Source organism: Pholcus phalangioides, unplaced genomic scaffold (assembly GCF_987345545.1).
Source record: "Pholcus phalangioides strain wild (caught in Gottingen) unplaced genomic scaffold, Ppha-v1.0 ptg000039l_1, whole genome shotgun sequence".
NCBI classification, from domain to species: Eukaryota; Metazoa; Arthropoda; class Arachnida; order Araneae; family Pholcidae; genus Pholcus; species Pholcus phalangioides.
In genome coordinates this window covers 316,627-338,372 of record NW_028301625.1, presented here as the reverse complement: position 1 = coordinate 338,372, position 21,746 = coordinate 316,627, and the positions used below count along the sequence as shown (strand labels likewise).

At 37.6% G+C, this 21,746-nt stretch overlaps 1 protein-coding gene across 1 annotated transcript in view; it reads left to right on the top strand.

Moving 5' to 3' along the window:
* The first annotated feature begins 9,969 nt into the window (after positions 1 to 9,969).
* LOC149065432 (uncharacterized) overlaps positions 9,970 to 21,746 on the top strand; it is a 43,876-nt gene continuing 32,099 nt past the window's right edge. Inside the window, exon 1 of the mRNA XM_089253581.1 lies at positions 9,970 to 10,174. The gene's annotated coding sequence lies outside the window, so the exon portion shown is untranslated. The remainder of the gene's footprint in view (positions 10,175 to 21,746) is intronic.

The following is a 21,746-nucleotide window of genomic DNA, read 5'->3' as shown; positions in this document are numbered from 1 at the left end:
TTCCAGTTGTTTTGCATTGTTCCTATGTATACTCATCTGGAGGATTAGAAACGTGTTCGTGTTCGTTAAAACGAGATTTTCGCTATTTCGGTATTCGTTAAAACGAGATTTTCGCTATTTCGGTATTCGTTAAAACGAGATTCGACTGTAATATAAATTTTTTGGGTAATGGGGGCGGTCGCCCCTGCCGTCGATTTTGTTTGTTGGACTAAAGTGACAATCAAAATTTATGAGGTCGAGATTCATTTAAGATTTCACATATGAAATTTTTTTTGGCTTTAATAAAATTAATACGACGATTAATAAATTTCATGATTGATAAAAATACTTATCAATCATGATGCTACTATACAAGAGTTTCAGCCAAAATGGGTGCCAAAAATATAAAAGTAACCTCCCTTCGTTCACTACAAAAGAAGCCAGTGACTTCTAGGAGCTTTGGTCCTTTGAATGTGGTAGTTCTTCCGGTAGTAAGAGAAACTTTTTTTTTCCAAGCTTTGAGGGGGCTTTAATAAAGAATGGAGCCCCCCAGAGTATATGGGGAGGGGGGCAAAGAAAAGCACTGGATGAGGATTACGGGTTGGGTGTATAGACACTTTTGGGGTAATTCTCCACCCTACCTTGTTCTATATAAATGATGAACCGGATAACGTTGTAGACAACTTTTTTTCGCGACTTTTATTACGTCAATTTTACTTTTTTATGCTATACTCAGCTCTTGAGGTAGAATGGGATTCGGTGAAGTTGAATTGGTGCAATACAAACCCCATTGGCTAGTCCGGAAAAAAGAGCATATTCAGTATAGTAGTTAAGAAGGGGTTTTTTTATGTAGGAGAAAAAAATGGGAATTTCCGTTGTTCCCTTTCAGATGATAAATACCCATATTGAAATTTAAGCACAAAAATATCAGTAACATAGGTGTTTGGATGGCAATCTATGAATGGATTAAAAATTTGGAAATTTTTGACTTATAAAATAAATATGATTGTTTATAATATTAAGTTATACAGGGTAATTACTTAATTCCCCTTGCCGCATTTTACTGGTGAACCGTTGATCCCAAAGGCATACTTTCAATTAAAAAAATTACGTGAATAACGTGTAGAGAACTCAGATATGTCATTCATGTTGCAAGTTGTATAGTTATTTAAATAACAAAAATTAACTTTTTATACGGACACCCTGTCCTCAAAACCCAATTTGAAAGTTTTTGACCAGTCTCTCTTGAGGCCAACAAAGAAAATTTCACGTTTCTAAGAACAATATTCGCTGAAACATTTGAATTGAAAAGTTGAAGAAAAATTGGGGAAAGAACAGCAAAAACTAACTTCTTTCCCAACTTTCCCCTCCGGTTTTTGAATTCAAATATTGCAGTGAATATTGCACTTGGAAAGTATAATTTTCTTTGTTGGCCTTAGGAGGGCAAGAACTTTCTAATTGGGGTTTTTGAGGATAGGGTGTCCTTATAAAAAGTTATTTTTTTTATTTAGAAAGCTGCTGCCCCTTGCAACAATGACGTATCTGAGTTCTACACGTTATTTTGATGATTTTTCTAATTGGAAGTATGCCTCTAGGATTAACGGTACGCCAGTAAAATGCGGCAAGTGGAATTAAGTAATCACCCTGTATAATTTGCATAATTAATTCAGCACAAGTATTTCCAATATCGAATCGCATTTAAAAATGTTTTTTGCCGTGACAATACGGCCTCACATGGTAATAATGGCACCATGTATAGAGCGTTTTTCAAACTTTCTGAACTCTAGGGCCAGTAAAACATCTGGAACAATTTGACTGACTACATTTGACGAAACTCACCGCATGAGCAGTGTGACCATGTGCCCCTACATTTACATAACTGTATGTTATCCGTGCCGGCTCTTTTCATGAAATTATTCCGTTTTTCAACGCAGCTTATTATGGATTTGTAATTTGTACTAAAATCGTGAATGAAGCTAAATTTCGTAATTTATAAATTATATTATGATAATTATGTGATTATAAATATAAATATTCATCTCACATATTTATCGGTTCCAGTGGCGTAGCCAGGTTTTTGTCAGGGAGAGAGTGAAATTGGGAAAGGTGCCTTTTTTTTCTGTTCCTGATTTAGGCGCAAATTCAGGAAGTACTTTGAATTTCAAAAAAAATATATATTTTCAGTTGATCTTTAGAAACTAAATTAATTTATTTTTTGACTGATTTTAATTTTTTTGAAAATTTTTAAAAATTTATATAAATATAATATTTCATCATATATTGTATACTTATACAAATACAAACTCCAAGGCCGGTAAATTGCCTAACAAAGTGGCTGGGAAAAGAATGAGATTAAATTTTTTAAAAAGCAGTAAAAAAAGTAACAAATTTATAATTTTTTATAAGATTTGAGTGTTTTGAAAAAATTTCACACTTCCATCCAATTGTTGCGATCTTCTTCCATAATGTTACGCTTCTGTTGTAAGCAAATTACACAAATTAGGGGCCGTTCAAGTATTACGTCATCATCGATGGGGGGGGGGGAGGGGGTTTCCGATTCGCTGACTTTTGATGACAAGGGGGGAGGGGGTTTTGAAAATGCTTACGTCAGCAACCACCCTTTATGAAAATATGAGTTAGGATTCAAAGGGGCAAAGCTGATGACGAAATTTTGCTGACAAGGGGGGTGGGAGGGGGGTCAAAATGGCTAAAAGTTTGCTTACGTAATAATTGAACGGCCCCTTACTAGATGACTATGACTGTCGCAGCAGTGGGCCGCAACGTGGTAGGATTACCATTGTTGGACGCTTTTATTATAATTCTTTCCCCATTTGAAAACCCTTGCCGGAGAGGAACCTTTTTCAAAGCAAGAAGACGGAGTCATCATATTGTCTCTCGGTTGTTTCCCTGGACAGGGCCAGCTGGATGCATAGGTTCATAACTCGGGCACGGCCGGGGCCTAAAGTGCATAGTGGGGGCGACCTTATGGTAATGTGATGTTGCCAGGGCCGCAACTACGGGGGGGGGGGAGAGCAGGTGGATCTCGTGCCCCGGGCGCTGGACCCGAGGGGGTGTAAATTTCATTATGAAACGTCTCCTTCAACATTATGAGGGGGGCATCAAAATACGCACTTGTCCCGTGTGACCAAGCATCTAGTTATGGCCCTGGATGTTGCACTATCGTTTTAGTGAATGAAAGTGAAATTCGTTGTACAAGATACTTCTAGCCTAGTAGGGGTCCCGAACATACTTGGGCCGGGACCCATGTTGCTGTTCTGATGGACCTGCATCTGATTAAATAAACGGCAGAACTCTGCCGCCGGACTTACCCCATTTCCGAGATCTCTTCCAGCCGTATGGCAGCGTCTGGAATCTAGGTTGTATTGAGTATGGTTTTTGATCAAATTTCTGTCAACCAAAACATTTAATTGGAGCAGCAGTATGAGCTTCAAGCAGTATATAGGCTTCACATTTTTTGTCGTGAAACATCAAAACAACTTTAGGCATCATGTCGTAGAACATGCAACTATAGATTAGTCGGTATAGGAGCTCGAATTTTCAAATTCTAGCCAAGGTGCCCAAGGACGGGCTTAAGTATTTTGCGGCCCGGTGCAAAAACAGCTTTTCGGTCCTCTAAAACAGGGTCTGTTGAAACTCTAGGACTAAATTTTAGGTCTTAGATGTCTGAATTTTAGGTCTTAGATGACTGACAATAGATGTCTGACTTAGATGTCTTGGAAAATATTTTATGCTATTGCTTTGTTAATAAATCAAAATGTAAATTAAAATCATTTTTTAAAGTTAAAATTTAGCTGCCCGATGCGTCACAAAAATCCCTGTTCCTCATATTTTTTTCGTTGAAATATGGCCAATTAGTCATGATTAATGAGATAGACGGCTTTTTCTCTCAGTCCAAGATATCAAGCAAACAGATATATTCTGGATATTATGTCGAGGTGAACTCGGAAGTAAAACTCATCTTGTCCCCACCGGGACTCGAACCCAGGCACTCTTGCATACCGGGCAAAAGCATGCTACAATCTACACCACTGGAGACACGCCCCTGCCTTCCTTATTTCGGGTGCTGTGGCGTGAGTCACTGAAGTATTAATAGCCTCTCTTAACTTCAGGAAATGGCCCCCAGGTGCGACGGTAGAGATAGACAGCTTTTTCTCGGCCCAAGATACCAAGGAAACAGATATTTTCTGTTCAGAGAGGCTACTAATGCCTCTACTTGAAAACGCCTCACGTCCCAGCGCGTGAAATAAGGAAGGCAGGGTCGTGTCTCCAGTAGTGTAGATGGTAGCATGCTTTCCCGGTATGCAAGACGGCCTGAGTTCGTGGCCCGGCGGTCACCTCAGCATAATATCCAGAAAATATCTGTTTTTTTGAGTCATGATGAATGTTTTCCTAATGAAATACATTTTTGCTTACTGCGATTTATAGCAGCCCGCTATTCGCCCATCCTTCAGCAATAATTTTGCGATTTTTTTAAAAAATAATTTTAGCAATAATTTGCAAATTTTTCGTAAAGGGCATGTTTCGGCAACATTTAACGATATCCCGTATATATTAGGATCGCAATTTCCCGCATTTTTCTCGATGAAACATGATTTTGCCTACGTCAAGGGTGTTGAACCTTTAAGAGAATTTGAAAACATGTCACATGTGGGCCACGTAATTAAATCATCTGGGAATGTGCCACGGACCGGCCACTTGAGTAATCAGGAACTGTACCGCGCGTGACTTAAGTGATCTGTAAATGTGCAGCGTGCCACTGGGATGATCTGGAACTGCGCCGCGGGCAGTACCGGAACTAGAGGCGGTGGGGAGCAACTGCCGCGGGAGGCAAAATTTAGTGGGCGGTAGTTTTAAGTGGGAACAAAGAACACCGTTACGAAATTATTGGATTTTGAAGTTTGCCCCGAGTGGCAAAAACCCTAGTTATGGCCCTGGCCGCGGGTCACTTGAGTGATCTGGAGAAGTACCACGGGTCACTTGAGAGATCTGGTATGTGCCGCGTCCCACTTGAGTGATCTGACAATATATCATGGGCTACTCAAGTAATGCGGAACTGCACAGCGGGTCACTTAAATGATCTAAAGATGTGCCGCTTGGTTCATTTTTACAAAATTAGGTTTGAGGCAGGTCATACCAGATGGCTCCGAGTGCCATAGCCCGCGGGCTATGGGTTGAGCATGCATACCCAAAGTGAAACGCAATTTTTTTTGAACGCGTAAAGGTATTATTAGTACCAATTGAGAAACAAATGATACAGTCATTCATTTAGAATCCGATTTTCAAGTCTGCCTGCAGACCACCCCTGGTCAGCGAACTAAAGGTTGAGACAGGGCCGTCTTAAGAGCACCATGGGCCCTCGGGCCAAATGATTTTCGGAGGCCCTACCTGGAAAATTTACATGCATGCTCCTCGAAAATTTCAACTGTATCTCATTTTTGTGAGGCTCCTCTTCCTTTGAAGGCCCCCGGGGCCGTGCCCGGATGGGCCCATGCGTTAAGACACCGAGTCGAGAAACGCGGGTGTATAGAATACACCAGTCCATGGGAACGGAACTAATTAAAAGACAGCCATTACCACTATCGGCTACTGGTAATGGGGTCTAAAGAAAGATGGGAGGGTTTCGAGGGGGTCAAACAGTACCGAGAAGTACTTAACTCATTGTGTGTATGGGATCTGTAAATTTTCGTCCGTCCATCGATTCCCCCCCCCCCTCACTTATTTCCTCGGGGTCGTAAGCTTTTGAAAGCACCCCAAGGGGAGGTGCACTACTCTATGATTGTGGATATTCGAAACGAAATAGTGATCGTATATAATAATTAATACATAAAAAGTATTTCTTTTAAATTCGAGCAAATTCGGTGGAGACAGTTAATCAGAACGCCATTACGTAAGCACAATAGGTCAAGCTCGGTGGTCTTGCCTACCTCTTCCTTGAACTGGAGATATCACTAATCGGCTCGATTCGTCTTTCAACTGGGAACATATCCCCCCTGCGGCCTGATGGGTCTCTCTCTCTCTCTTCTTGGGTGAATACACACTCAAACGGGGGGTCCTCGTCCTTAGTACTGTAGTTAGTATCTTAATCGCGAATCGGTATTCACTGTTTGCGTAAATTGTTATTCCTCTCTTTTCGGAATGGGGGGAGAGAAAATCCCGGCAAACCGACAATCTCCTCCGCGTGGGAAAACTTACCAACCATTCACGGATATGCCAATTTTGGCGATTTTGCCTTAACAGGCGATCACAGATCTTACACACGCTTCATGTGTGTATGTCAGTGTTTCCCCAAAGTGGGCAATATCGCTCTCCTTGGTCCGGAGGGGGGGGGGGGGCTGCGATAGAAGTTACGGGTTATAACATAGGATCCTATGGGTTCGCTTGAGTTGGAGTGGGGGGGGGGGCGATGGAACAAAAAGTTTGGGAATCTATTGTGTTTGTCAAGGGTGCGGGGTCAACTTTTCGGAGAGTGGTTGCCACTTCATTGATTTCAAAACATGTCGCCGACCATATGTGTGATCTGTAAATGCGCCACGGGCCACTCAAGTGAAGTGAGAATGTACCACAGGCCACTTAAGTGATCTGAAAAAAGCACCCGGATATGTCGAGGGCCACTCAAGTGATCTGTAAATGTGTCACAAGCCAGTCAAGTCATCTGTAAATGTGCCATAGGCTACTTAAGTGGAGAGTGTGCCACGGGCTATTTGAGTGATCGAGGTCAGCGTGATCGAAATGTTTACCTAAGGCCACTTAACCGATCTGGAACAGCGCCCTTGGTCATGTAAGAGATCAGTAAATATGCTACGGGTCACTTAAGTTATAATTAAATGTACCGCACGGGTTACTTAAGTGATATTTACATGTGCCGCGGGTCACTTAAGTGTTTTGGTTATGTACTGCTTATAGTTCATATTTGCAAAATTAGGTTTGAGGCTGCGGGCCACATCAGATGACTCCGAGGGTCACATTTGCACCCCCTCCCCCGACTCCGCAGGGGTTGGAGGGATGTGATCAAAGTGTTCAAAATTTTCAACGGGATGGATAGGATGGACCATGAATTATTAATACGCCGTCTATCCACTGCTTTGACAAAGGGACAACAGTATCGATTGATAAGGGATAACTCTAGGTTGTGGTGTCGCAGGGAATTTTTCTCCTACACGTTTAAAAATAAACACGATAAACATGGTGTGTGGGGTAAAACGAGAAGCTATCCATTCTTAGATACGACAATCATAAATATTTTTTATGGGCATTGTATTATATGTTATTATGTATATAATTTAGTCTTTAGTTTTTATGATTGCATTTTTAATTGGGTTGCTGTAATTTAGAAATATATGACATCAGGGCCAGAACTAGAGGGGGGAGGTAGCGGAGGCAACAGCCCCAGGCAATTTTTTTAGGTGAACACATAGAACACCGTTATAAAATTATCGAATTCCGAATTGGTGGGGGCGGCAAGACAAAACAAAAATCCTAGTTACGGCTCTGTATGACATCCATATTTATCATGGGCATCTTTTTCTCAGTCGATTCGTCAGACATTTTGCCTGTTGTGGCCCTTGATCCGCGGGCCATGGGTTGAGCATGTATGATGGTGCATGTAATTGAAATAAAAAAATACGCGGGAACCCCTTCAACTTCATTCCCTTAATAGTCTTTATTGATTTTTCAAAAACAAAAAAACTATCTTCACACCTGAGCAAAAACTCTTCATCAAAAAAACATTGATTGATTTGTGTTTATTTTGGGTCAAAAAATGCCCTTTAAAAAGAAAAAAAAATTCGCTCCAGAAGTAGGCCTATACATAAGTTTTTTTTATGATTTTATATGGTTTTATAATGATTATTTTTTCAATTTAAGACTTGAGGTAAAGGCACCAAACGCCAATGGTCATGTTAAGGATATCGGCCCTAATTAAATAATTAATTTTTTCATTTTTCTTTTACTTTTTAAAGAGAATTTCTATCTATTTACTTATTTTATTTGTTTACATGTATACACACACTACAGGATAAAACCAGAAATCCCAATTACAGATACGAAATGGAAACAATTAGTCAAATGAAAATGAGGGTTACAAATGAACAGAAAAATATAAAAAAGTTAGAATTGTTGAAATACATTAAATAATGGTGACTTATTGCAGCATAAAACTCTCAATATGTGTAGATGAATCAAAAATGCCAAAATTAAAAGGCATATCATTGTACATTTTACAAAATTTCTCGATGGCACAATACTGCCCTATGTTCTAAAAAACCGAGTGGCAAACAGCTTTGATGAGCGTGTGTTATATTGCGGCACCAAAAACCTGATTCTGGAAAGTATTAAAAGCACAACCAATTCTATTAGTGAGTAATTTTGACGTACAAGAAACACAAATAAATGAAAAAAATTTAACTGTTAGTTTAGGTTGTGTTTGAAGAAGTTAATTAATTACTTAATTTTGGTCGATATCTTTACTGTATCTCGAGTCTTAACTTTATAACTAATCTAACGAAAAAGAATCATTAAAAATCATTACCCATATTACTCATTTACATATGTGTACTTCTGAAGCGTATAGAGGTTATACTCACACAAAAGTCTCATTTAAATATTTTATACAAATCGTGGCAGAGCCGGTTCTGGAATCTTGTGAACTACGCGGCCGCAGAAGCACTAACTGGAAGGAGCCAATTTTTTAAGGCACCAACTGAAAGAGGGTGATTTTTTAGGGCACCATCTGAAGGAGAGCCACGATTTTTTTATCACCAAAATATATAACATTCGCTTATACTCGAAAAATGTCCAGAACCGGCTCTGGATCTTGGTGTCATATAATGAATAACATTTCACACGAAAAATAACTCCTTGGTTTAGTAGAAAAAGTATTACTTTTAAATTAATCCTCGACCCACATAAAAAGACGTACCGATAACTATTTTTTCCACAAAACGGATGTAAATGCGTACTGTTGGCATATTTTGAATTAAAAAAATACATCGACACTTCAATTCGATTACTTAGAGGGGATTTTAATAAGTTACAATGGCTAATTTGGGGTAAAATATATTAGTTGAGCAAGTTTTGGGGAGGGGGGAAACAAAGTGACAGAGCAATAGATACAAGCATGTTATTCCCTATATACCAGTCATTTTCGAACGTTTCGGGGAGAGGAACCGGATCCCATGGTCTCTCCACCCCCTTCCCCCCGCTACGGCCTCGGCAAAACTAATAATAATACGTCCTCGGGAAAAAAAGTTCGATCTGTTGAAATTTTCCAGAGTAATGTATATAAATTGGTAGGCAGCCATTTCTATAGCCAGGTAGGGATCTCAGAAAAATCAGTTTGCCCCGGGGGCCCAGTGATGCTTTTAAAACCTAGAGGATGTGACCTAAACGGTGACTAGAGACACAGACATATATACGCGAGAGGGGGGGTTAAACGGGCAGCAGCCCAGGGTGGCAAATTTGAAGAATTATTGGTCACGAAAATTTTACTCGAATGGGTGAATGGCGGCAAAATTTGAAAAAATATCCCACAGGCTTTCAAAACCATAAATCCTCCTCTGCCAAATACTAGTACAAAAATTAACTTTACATGCATAAAAAAAAAAAACTCAAAACCCAAATTTCACAAATCTCATACTTTCAGGGTGATTTTTTCAAATTTCGTAACTCCCGCCATCGAGAAAAAAAATGAAAATAACAATATATAAAACTCACACGGGCAGAGAGAACTCCGATTCCTTCCGCTAGATAGCAGCACTGGCGATCAATCGGGAGAGAAGAGTGGGTGGGGGGTCGAAAACTCCCGAAAGCGAATCGGGGAAGAGCTTTCATCAGGGAAAGGGGTGGAGCCCGTCCGGAGACTGTTACGGGAACGAGGAAGGGGTGAGGTGTAAATAAGGAGGGGTTGGGAGAGAAAGGTAACGCCCACTTTTTTGTTGTTTGGGGAAAGTTGAGCGTTTGTTGTTCGTTCAGTTATTAGTTGGACATCAGACCGGGGTTTGAAGGGTGTTGTTATAGTTTTAGTTACTTCTTTACCCCGCCTCGGACATTCAACGAATAACCCGCCTCGAAAAATTCTTTCTTCCACCCCTTCACGTGAAAACATTTTTACGTTTTGAAAAAAACCATGGGACAAGAATTTTACTCTTGATCAATTTTTCTACAAATTTTTCCACAGGTAAGTTTAATTTATTTTATTTCCATGTTTTATTAATTGAATTTTATTTTCTACGAAGTTGATATTCAATAGAAATTTATTACTTTTTGTCAATTTGAAAAAAAATATTTTTTTTTTTTCCCGAGTATCATTAAATTAATAATTTTATTGTGAAAAAAACTAATTTTTCAAGAAAATTTAATTAAATTTTGCTATATTTCATCTACGAAATCGATATTAAATTGATTGTTTTTTTGTCAATTTTAAAAATGAAGAAAAATATTTCTGAGTGTCATTCAGTAGCGGATTAAAGTCGGCCGAGACCCAGGGCGCAAAAGAAACTATTGGGCCCCTTAGATTAGAAAAAAATGTGTTTTGGTTTTTTGCACGCGCCCGGTGTGCCCGCCGTTAAATCCTTCTCTGGTGTCATTGAATTAATCACGATTTAATGGAAAATGTAAAATAACTGCATTTTATTGTTTTATTAAAAAATTTTTTTCAAAGAAATCGACTACAAATTACTATTTTTCAGTCCATTTCAAAAAATTATTTTCCGAATGTCATTAAACTTATCATTTTAAAATTAATTACAATGCAAAATTTAACTTTAAATTTATTTTCGTCAATTTCAAAAAAAGAAAAAATATTTTCTGAGTGTCATTGAATTAATCCCAATTCAATGCAAAATTTAAAATTAAATTTCATTTTTTTTTCGTACTAATCATTTTATATTTTGAAATAATTTATTTTGCATAATTTAATTAATTTTCTTCCTCAAAACTGATATCCAATTGAAATTCATTATTTTTTGTCCATTTCAAAAAAATATTTTCCGAGTGTGTCATTAAATTAATCATATTATTTTAAAATAATTTATTATGCAAAACTTAATCAATTTTCTTCTTGTACGATACCGATACTGAATTTAAATTTATCGTTTTTTGTCAATTTAAAAAAAAGAAAAATATTTTCTTTTTAATGGCAATTTTTTCAACTAAAAACGTAAAAATTGATATAATTTAATTTTGCATTGAAGAGGTAATTATTTTGCACGGGAACTATATTCGATTGAGATTTATTTCAATGTTAATTGAAATAATTTTTTTTGCCAATTTCAATAATATTTTCTGAATGTCATTAAATTAATTAGAAATTAGTCACGATTTAATAATCATGAAAAATTATATTTCATTTCTCTACAACGCACCGTGCAGATTAAATCGATAGTTAATTATTTAATTTGATACGTATCAAAAAAGTTTAAGCTAGATACTAATGGCAATTTTTGAATTTAAAAGTCTAAATTTTTAAGTCTAAAATATAGAATAAAAATTTAAGCATTGAAAGGGCAGTTATTTTCTACGAAATGATACTCTGTTGAAATTTGTTATTTCTTATCAATTTAAAAAAATATTTTCTGAGTATCATTAAATTACATGTAATTAGAAATAAATCATGATTTTATTACAATGAAAAAATGATATTTTATTATTTTATAAGAATTTAAAATTAATTTGAATCTTATTACTTTCCTACAAACGTGTAGTTTCAAAATCAATCGATAATCGATAATTTTATTGACACACACAAAAAAAAAATTATTCTCGAGAGTATTCTAGAAACGAATGGGAATTTTAAATTAAAAACACAAAAATATATATAGAAATGAAAGTTTAAAATATATAAACTCTCTCTAAAAATTCATGCATTGAAAGAATGGCTATTTTATTAGAAATTTATTATTTTTCGTTAATTAAAAAATTTTCTGAATGTGAATAAATAAGTTGGGCTACTCGAGAAATAATTTGAAATGCTCGAAAAAAAAATTATACTTAAAATTTATTTTAAGTTTCATTGTTCTAATTTTGTCCAAATACAAACAAAAACCGGATTAAAATCTATAGTTTCATGTTAATTACAAAAAATAAAATGCTTCAGGTCATTAATTAAACTGTCATTAAATTGATAAAAATGAATTATGATTTTTGAATTTTCATGATAAATTTTGGAATTAGTATTTTATGCAAAATATTAAATTTTATTATTATTTCGCTTTGCACTTTTATTCAAATACAATACAAATCATTCATTTGATATTCATCAATTTAAAAATAATTAATCAATTTAAAAAAAAACATTTCCGAGTGCGACTAAATTAGTTTGAAATAAATTGTGATTTTAGTATTAAATTAATTAAAATTGTAGTAATATCATTGTGTTTAAAAAGAAACTTAAAAATAAATTTCTAATGTTTTCATGAAATATTTGGTTTTATACGATTTATATCAAATATGAAAAAAAAGTTTTTTTCTAATATTTATATATATATATATATATATATATATAATATAATATTTTAGTATTTATAGCTACATAATATATATAGTCGATTAAAGTGTCATAACCGTTTCTTGATGCAGTGATTCCTAAATGGTGCTCTGCGGCATTTTAGGGTGCAGTAAAATCAGCCGCAAGATAATACTGTAGATACAGTCAGGGGATGACTTTGACATGAGGACAATAATAGTCTAGTTTGTCAACGAACACATGTCGTATAGATTTGGGGCCACAAAATTATGTAGATCCTGGACAAATATCCCTGTTGCTCATGTACAAGAGAGGCTCAGGATCTTCTCAAATAAAAAATGTAATTATGACAGTGATTCTAAACCTGAAGTGTCGAGGTATAGGCCTACTTTAGGGCATACATGACACGCGGGCCAAATTTGGCCCTCGGAGACAGGGGCGGATTAAGCGAGGGTGCAAGGGGTGCGGTGCATTCGGGCGGCAGCTTGGACTTCGGTTAGATACGAAAATTTTTTTAAATCTTCCAATAGTATAAACTCACATGACATCATATAACTTTTGAGCCATACTTCGACAACGAAACATTGAGAAAACCTTAGGGAATAGACAAGGCCCTGGACCATAACACTGCAACCGGAAACAAGAATGTACTCTGCCATAAGGGTCAAGTGTACATGTTGATGTCCCCAACCAGTAATTTTTCTGGAACGGTCAATTAAAGGCGAAGGAAAAATTCGACTTCTTACTTGTCCGGCTCTGAAGCACCAGAGAAACGCCATTGAAATAAATTTTTAAATAAAAATCGCATCGCTATATTTCCCTTTTACAGGATAAACGCCAGTAATGATGGCTCATCAATGAGAGCTGTAATGGGGATCAAGTTATCTGGGTATAATTAAGAACTGTAAAATAATCCTGGACCAAAATGTGGGCCCGATTCTTTAAAAGCGGGGGTGTATGGTCACAGACATTTTGTTTAGTAAACAATGGTGTAGTGGTTACTAAAAAAAATCAGGTATATCCAGAGGCGGATTTAACGGCGCCCGAGGCCCTGACTTCTGAATGGCCCCGAAAAACCCAAACTTTTGCACCCGGGGCCACAGCCGACTTTAATCCACCACTTGGTATATCCCAGAGTCCTAGGCTAAAGCCCTGTCAACCTCCTGCCAGGGTCGTATTTAGAGGCGGCACATGAAGCTTTGCGTCCAGGTGGCAGGTAAGCTTGAATCGCGGCTGCTCGGAGACATCTGATGTGGCCTGCGACCTAAAACCTAATTTTGTAAAAGTTAACTAATTCATTATGCATACACGCATTGTTTCATTGAACAGTGGTTATCTCATACTGCTCTCATGATTTTCCAATTGGTTAATCATGAAAAGTTTTATTCAATTGTGATCCGCTACAAATTACTAATCCACTCAATTGGTCCACAACACATTTTCAGAAAATTTAAAATAGCTCATGGCATATTCCCAGATCAATTAAGATGTCCGCGGCACATTTCGAGATTTTTAAGTAATGCATTTCCATATCACACACACACTTGAACGACCCATGGCACACTTCTAGATCAGTTGAATCCCGCGGCATATTTCTAAACAAATATAGTGGCCCATATCCTCCAAAAGGTTGAGCACCTTTGCTTTAGGGTGCCGCTAAAATGCTTCGAGACCAAACAGGGGAGCCGTAAAATTATTTATGCATGTATTCATTCTAATCCCATCCACGAGGGTGCCGTGAAAGTAAAAGGTTATGAAATTCCTTTATTTCAATGCATAAGTTCCATTTATACAAATTTGATATGAATATTATATCGTGCTGAGAATTTTTTATACTTATATTACAAATAGAAGTTTTTGTTAATAATTTTTATGCTTTTTAAAAAAATTGTATACAACATCTCAATATGATAAAAAATTGAAATGTGCGATTTCGTAAATTTATTCGCTAAAAGATCTAAAACAGTCATTATTTTTGATATTTATATTTTACAAAAAGTCAAATCTTCATTTTTGGCGTAAAAATGAACGAAATGTAAATTAGTAGAAAGTTTAGTGAAATTGAACTCCGTCAAAGTTTGTCAACGACTTTCGCGGAACTTTTGGCGGCTGTCGTTGAAGACTTCATCCCGCCAATGGAATGTTGGGCCCAACGTCGGGACGGTATTCATTGATTTCCGACGGGCCGGTTGCTTCTTCGGCAACTCACGGGGTTAGACGAAAGTTCGCATGTTTGTTTTTCTTTTACATTTCTCTACAAACTTTAGGAAAAGTGACAATTCAAAAATGCAAGTGCCGGTAAAACCAAGTTTCTGCGTGCTCTAATAGTGCAGAAAAGCCTCGATAATTAAATATGAATAGCACCTTGGATAACTAAAAAACCCAGATTATCTGAAAAACAATAGTAAATGCTTAAGACGTTGGTTGGTTTTATTTGGAATATATATATGAAAAATTAGAGTGGGCTGTGTCATCGGCATGGCGCAAGATTAGAATGCCTCTTTGGCATCTCATTCGGGCAGCCTAGTGCCTATATTTGAAGATAAATTCTTCACATCAATGGTTTTATTGTTGTATTTGTTTCAACAGAGACTTCGTCGATATCAATAACTCATATCTATCCCGTATGATTTATGTTGTTTTCTTTACGTGGTTTATCCGTAGATACACTGATTTCAACGTGCTTTATGTAGGTCTATTTTGAGGTAAAGTTGTCGACCACTGACAAAAGTTTGACTGAAGCTTATTTCTGTGACAGTATTCGAAGACGCTCTAACCTAATTAGATTTGTCTTAACAAGACTCATATTTAGACAATTAACTTTTTTTTTGCGTCATCTATTTCCCGAAACATAAGTGTTTAAAATGTGATCAGAGCCACAGATTAGAAAGGACATTTTTGTGTCCGGTACGAAAAAAAATTTTGCGGCCCTTTACAATATCTAAATGCGTGTATGTTTATTACTTACGCCATACATGGATTTATTACTAATGTCATTGATCATTTTTGTCGCACTACGGTCATTTTCTGCACTAAGGGCTAATTTTAGACCGGGACCTACAATTTATTGCCGATTCCGAACGACAGGCGTGTTTTTTTATACTCAGCGAGAGGTTGGTGCGCTAACCCCTCGATATGGAACTCCCTGCGGTAGCAATTTTTTCTGCGGTCATGTCACCGTTTCTGTTGTACCCCTGTGTCAGGAAAGCTTTCTGACAAGGACGAACCGGGTATCGAACTAACAATATGTGTAACCCTAATAATATGTGTAGGACTAGGACTGTTCAGATTGACGAATTGTTAAATCTATATTAAGAATATTAGTTGATATACAGTTAACTCAATCCATTTCATTGAAACCCAATGAAAATTTCCTGTAGAGCAGCGGTTCTCAACCTTTTTTGACTCGCGGAGCCCTTTTCAGTATATAATTTCTTTGGCGGAGCCCTGTTTGACTCGAGGAGCCCTTTTTTGTACATAATTTTTATGGCAGAACCTTGTAGGCCTCTCTTATTTACTTATCTATCAAATTTACTGATTCATTTTATTTTCCTCGAGTCGCCGCGGAGCCCCTGGGAGTTGCAGACGGAGCCCTTGGGGCTGCTGTAGAGTTCTCTGCACCGAGTAAAGCAAATAGGATTGAATTATTTTTATTGAGTATTCACCCCCCCCCCCTCCGACAAATGTAAGTTGGCTCTGAGACTGTCCATTAGTTAATTGTGCTCCCATGGTTTAACACAGTGGTTTTCAGTGTCCGCGAGAGGTTGTAAAGGAGTTCGCGGGGACAAACAGGACATTAAAATAACAATAAAGCTAGTGATTATGACGTAGCGCAGGAGGGGTCCTAGTTCCTTAGTTTGACCAAGGATTTAGGGTAAGCGCTAAATGAAAAAAAACTGGTTCAAATTGTGCTTCTAGCTAGGGCACGGTAGCCCAGACCAATAAGATATTCGCCTGAAGTACCAAAGGATGTTTAGAGGTGTCGCGAGTTCGATACCCGGTTCGCCCTTGTCAGAAACTTTCCTGGCGCAGGGTACAACAGAAACGGCGAAATGACCACAGGGAGTCCCACATGAAGGGGTTAGCGCACCAACCTCTCGATGAGTATAAAAAAAAAGTTTCCGTTCGGAATCGGCAGTAAATTGTCGATCCTGGTCTAATTAGCCCTCGTGTGCAGAAAATGACCGTGGTGCGAGACAAAAATGATCAAATGAGCTTCTAGCGAACGGCCTTATTTTCTTACGCCATATATTCCTATATTTGTTGACATTTGATAAATAGGTTCGTAAAATGAAAGAGATTTTTATGGCATTAATTAATATTGTATAGCTATCAATATTACATTTGTAACGAGTTGGCATTGAACTGATCGATTAATCATTAACAATTTTAATCGAGTCCCACCTCAGACTGATGGAATTTTAAGCTAAGACCAGTTAAGTCGTTCAAAGTTAAAATAAAACTTCATTTTACTGCACGATGAGGCTGCACCTTCCGAACTTGCTCAAGTCCAGCCCGGAGAACGTGATTAGTTTTACTGGAAAATAAGTAACCATTGATATCACTCTATGTATCTTTATTAAAACTGTAATCTTTCATTTGTTAAACTTGACGGCCGGAAATCTAAATTCCATATTTTAATTGATAATTAAATTCCAGTTCTTTAGTCATTTTATGTCCTTGAAGGTAGAAATCCATTGATTAATTGCAATTATTTATAATCTAATAAAATCTTTGATTTGTACTTCTGTTCATAAAAGGCTTCAAGCAGCAACTCTTCATGGACCGAGGACTCGTGGGTCAACTGCTCAGTAGATAAACTATCAGCAAATAAGTGTTTGTAACCATCTGTCAACGCCTAAATTGAATGACCCTAACAAAAAGAACAGTTTGTATGTCCTTTCAAGTCCGGAGAAAAAAAACCACATAAAAGCCACGGGTGGTTTATATAAAGGAACAGGATCTGTTTGTGGTATAGTGCTATACTGTACTAGGGTTTTGTTATCCAATGGATTCCCCTGCTTGTGGGAGGCCAAAATGATCCTGAACCATCTGTGAGTGTGTGTCGAGTAGGCCTACACTATTAAAAAAAATGTTTTTCCCTTTATATGTACATAAAACATGATTCATTCAAACTTATATCCACTCTTTATGAGAAGCTATTGAAAACTATAATATTCAACGGTGTGGGAGTCATCTTGAAAGCATCAGTCAAGACATGATTTTGAATAAGTAGATTTCTCTCCGATTCCTTAAAAGTTGCTCGTGGTATTTTAGGATGCCACGAGATTGGCCAGAGGTTTCGCGAGTAATAATAAAATAAAAGCATATAAAATAAAATTGCAGTCAAAGTATTACTGTATTAGGAAAATGATTTGAAAATGTGTCCCGGAACATTGAAGTGCGATAAAATGCCCCAAGATCAAGTAGGTGCCGCAAACGTTAAAAGTTTGGGAATTCCTGTTTTATTCTAATAATTTTTGTACAATGGAACCCTGTTTATGCGTCTCTCATTTATATACGTTTGGCTTCAATTACAATACCTCCCTAAACATTTTGATGTTTAGATAAACGTTATTAAAATATTGAAAATTCAACGTTTTGAATTTTACTCGAACCTCCCCTCCCAAATCTTTGGAAAATGATGTCATTTCTATCCGTCAACTATATGTCATTGTTTGTAGATTGTGAAACGTGTCGCTGAAACAGTTTTTCAAGTATCACAGAGAAAGACATAAAACTCAGGGTGATTATTGACAGATGCAAAGAAAGTATTACGTTGTCTGTAACCATTTTAGAATAGCCCAATTAGACTATAATTTATTGCCAGTTTCTGAGAAATCAGTAAATGCGGCGAGCTTCGAAGAAACTCATTTAAATTGTTTGAAATGCGACTAATATTACTCTTTTAAAATTTTCTAATGTCCACAGCATATTTTGAAGGGTAGGAAAGTCATTGAAATCATTTGGGAAGGTGCAGGTCTGCTAATAGGAAAAATTTACAGATAATCGGTTCTTTTTCTTTCAGAAAACTTTTATAGAATTGGACTCAATAACAGGCATATAAGTTCAGTAAATTATAATCCAACTAAAAAAAAATTAAATTTTGTGTTTCTTTTTGCTCAAGTACGATTTTTATAAAGCAAAATTTGAAATGCAATTGAAAGTATTATATTTTCTGTTAGGTCTGGGGGGGGGGGAATTTTCAATGAAGTTCCAGTTGTGAAATTTTCACATTTATATGACGATTTGACGCGACCTCTTGTACGTTGTATAAACGGGATTTCACTGTATATGGTATCAGTTATTGTCATGTGATAGAATTACGAAACATTCATGAAAGGTCAAAACCTTTTAGTCGCTGAACCAGTATTTCGTGTAGTGCTCTGAGTTGTCTCCTTAGTTCAGTGGTTCTTAAACTTTTGTCACTCGTGGTTCCCAATTCATGGTTCATCCGTGGCTCCCCGGAAAAATTTAGAAGATATTTTCATTTATGAAAGAACGCATGAATAGGTACACAAGTGAATACCTCGAGCTCGCCGTGACGCCTCTGACAAATGCTAGCGACGCCCATATGACCACGACGCACAATATGGAAACCAATGCCTTAATTGGAGCAGTATATACAGCTTCCCCTCAAAGCAGAATGTTTCGCATTGTTCTGCAACGAGCCCTCCGCAAACTGGAAATTCTGCAGTAAAAATTCTCTAAGGCCGGGATTACACTATAAAAGTTTGATTAAAGATGCTTTACAAAACCTAAAAAAAACCAACTAATAAGCCTATTGGTTGCATTCACGCGAATGTAACCGATACGCTTATTGGTTGCATTTTTCAAGTTTCATAAAAGATTTTTTATAAAACTTTTTATAGTGTCATCCCGGCCTATAACAGTGTTTACTACACTTTTTCTCAAAGTTTTTCCAGATTGTTTTGCAGCAGCTCTGATTGTTCTGGGACGTTTCTCGCAGTTTTCTTCACACTCTGTTTTGGGCAGCTACCTATCAGAGTTTCTAAAATTTCCCACCCTACTTTCAACCATGTTTCTGTGGCATACCTGTCTTATACACCAGAGCCTTTTCTATTTATGAAATTGATTTGTGTGTGAATTTATAGCGAAGAAAACATTTGTCGATCGACCCTTAAACTAGAGCCCTATCAGGATCTCACATTATGGGTACTTTATTAGTACTTTAGTAAGTAGTCAGATACATCAATTTTTAAACGTGCTGTTTGTGTATAAGATATATACAGGGTGATTACAAAAAAACTATCCCGACATATGGGCCCCTAACTATCATACCATTCACAGAAACTGAATGAAATTTTGGCATAAGGTATTTTGATGTATGCGCTCAAGAATGATATGGAAAACAACAGTGTCACTCTAACAGTTACGGTTACAGTGAGAAAATTTCGAAAATATCAAATGGCAACACCAAGTTTTTTGTATTGGAATGTGATCTCCATTGTGAAAAACCCTAAATAGCGTTCGAACGCTATTTAGGCTAAAAGTGAGGACAACCAATAAGGACAGAGAAGCAGCATAAAATAAAGCATTTTATTGTGTTTCACACATGACCTTGTGGAGGACTAATCAGGCTGGGATCTCAGCTGAAGAAACGGTGTGACGAATGAAACGAACATTAATGCTCTGGTGCACGGCAAAGTCCTTTTTACTTTTTCCTTGCCTAGCTCCGGGGATTTTCGTGCTACAGGTGCCATTCCAACGCTATTTAGTGTTTTTCAGTATGGAGATCGCATTCCAATACAAAAAACTTGGTGTTGCCATTTGATATTTTCGAAATTTTCTCACTGTAACCGTAACTGTTAGAGTGAAACTGTTGTTTTCCATATCATTCTTGAGCGCATACCTCAAAATACCTTATGCCAAAATTTCATTCAGTTTCTGTGAATGGTATGATAGTTAGGGGCCCATATGTCGGGATAGTTTTTTTATAATCACCCCGTATATAAGTTTTATGCATATGATTGATGCAAAAGAGAGAGAGAATATGTACTTGATTTATATATCAAGCAATGTGGATTGTTCTTGATGGACAGAAAGAATTTGTCCATGCCCGATCTTATGGATTTGAAGCCACGGCCCCGTGACACAGAGGGTAGGGTGTCAAACAAAGCTCTTACCTGGGAGCCCAGGCGTCGATCTTGTTTGTTTTTGAGAATTTACTAGAAAATTAATATAGAAAGAGCGCTAAAAGTATTCGTCTAGGGCAATGTTTCCCAAAGTCGGCAATATCGCCCCTGGGAGCGGTAGAAGCTATGGGTGTACCATGAGATCTTATTGGTTGGCTTGAGTAGGGGGGGGGGCGTGAGAGAAAAAAAAATGCTGAATCCACCAACTCTGGCCATATTGCTATTTACTGCCATTAATGAAATGCGTTGGAAATGGCGCTGTCGGTGGTCGCCTCAAGTGCGTTAGGGAAAACATCTTACCTATATCCTTCCTCGGTTCGAACCCAGGACCGCGACAGCAACCTTCACGGTGGCAGACAAGCATCTTACCACCACGCCACTCGGGCGCTGTCTTCCCCTCTCCATGCTGGAACCTTTGGCGGGCCCCCAAGTCAGACTTTTTATGGGCCCTTTTATAGTGAATTTATCTCATGAAAAAAACCAACAGAAAATGATGATAATTGTCCCGGGCCTCAGGTCCAGAGTCCTGCCAGCGCCACCCTTGTGTGGGCCATGGAAGGGGGCGAGGAGGCGATGGAATCAAAAGTCAGGCAAACTATGCTCTAGCGCAGGCATCTTCAAACCGTTGCTCCCTGAAGCACCCAGAGTGCTCAATGCTCGTGTCTGATTAGGTGCTCGCGAGCACTTGATCCACGTTCCAATTAAACACCATGTACAAATTGCATTCAAGGATTGAATTTATCCTGATTTCATTCATTTGTATGCCAAACATGCCATAAGGGTGTTCTTTTGATGATGGGTACAGGCAGTGATAGCGACAAGAAAAAGGTTGAAGACCTATGATCTAGCGCATTAGTTTCCCAAACTTTTCGTTCCATCTCCCCCAAACTTAAGCTAACCTATAGGTTCCTATACTAAACCCGAAGCTTCAACCGCTCCCCTGGACACTTCCATCTCCTTTATGGGACGCTATTGCCCACTTTGGGAAACACTGATCTGGCCCAGAGGCCTGTTCAAAAATGGGAAGGGGAAACGCTGTATAAGGGGTAACTGAAGGTCAGTTTTGTTAAATCACGGCGATTCTATCTCGCCTGGGAAAATTATTCACACTATTAAAAAACCTGATTCTA